The 900-nt window shown below is 51.8% G+C and overlaps 1 non-coding gene across 1 annotated transcript; it reads left to right on the forward strand.

Annotated features, from left to right (window-relative positions):
* The first annotated feature begins 648 nt into the window (after positions 1 to 648).
* LOC131270750 (5.8S ribosomal RNA) lies at positions 649 to 803 on the forward strand. Its single transcript, XR_009179766.1, has one exon. It is a non-coding gene; the product is annotated as a 5.8S ribosomal RNA (ribosomal RNA).
* Positions 804 to 900: the final 97 nt, after the last annotated feature.

Genomic DNA, 900 nt, shown 5'->3' on the forward strand with positions numbered 1-900 from the left:
ACATACCATCGGTACCCTATTGAAACACACAAGTCGATATCAAACCTCATGATTGTGTAGTCCTCCACTGGTCCACGCCGCTTCGGCCGTCCTGGGTAAAATGGAACATTCCAGCTTGCCCTATGTGGAAGAGGGCACATAACTCAATACTGTGGTGTGAAGTATAAAGTTCAGTTCTCCCCTGGTCCACGCTGCTTCGGCGGTCCTGGGTAAGATAGTTCATTCTAGCTTGCCCTATGTGGAAGAGGACACTTAATACTTCGTCTCTAAGCGGCGGCTTGACTCCTCCCTACGGGGAACGGGTTTACGCGCACAGCGGCGGCTTACGCACTATGGCAGTCATGGATGCCTTACGTTTCTATGAAAAGTGTGTTCCTCCCCTGGTCCACGCTGCTTCGGCAGTCCTGGGTAAGATAGTTAGTTCTAGCTTGCCCTATGTGGAAGAGGACACGAAGACTTACTGTGGTGTGAAGCATAAAGTTCAGTTCTCCCCTGGTCCACGCCGCTTCGGCCGTCCTGGGTAAAATGGATTCATCCAGCTTGCCCTATGTGGAATGAGGACACTTTATGCTTCGTCTCTAAGCGGCGGCTTGCTCCTCCCTACGGGGAACGGGTATACGCGCACAGCGGCGGCTTACGCAAGTTAGTCACCCTCGGCAGTGGATCACTCGGCTCATGGATCGATGAAGACCGCAGCTAACTGCGCGTCATAATGTGAACTGCAGGACACATGAACATTGATAAGTTGAACGCATATTGCACGTCGTGGGAACCTACCATGATGTACAGATGACTGAGCGCTTATATTTGAGAAATGTATCGCATACATTTAACTACGCCGTGACACCCGTCACGAGACGTGCACCATGATGTTAACTAGGGTCGCGACGACCCGCTAGC

This window comes from Anopheles coustani (assembly GCF_943734705.1).
Source record: "Anopheles coustani chromosome X unlocalized genomic scaffold, idAnoCousDA_361_x.2 X_unloc_54, whole genome shotgun sequence".
Taxonomy (NCBI): domain Eukaryota; kingdom Metazoa; phylum Arthropoda; class Insecta; order Diptera; family Culicidae; genus Anopheles; species Anopheles coustani.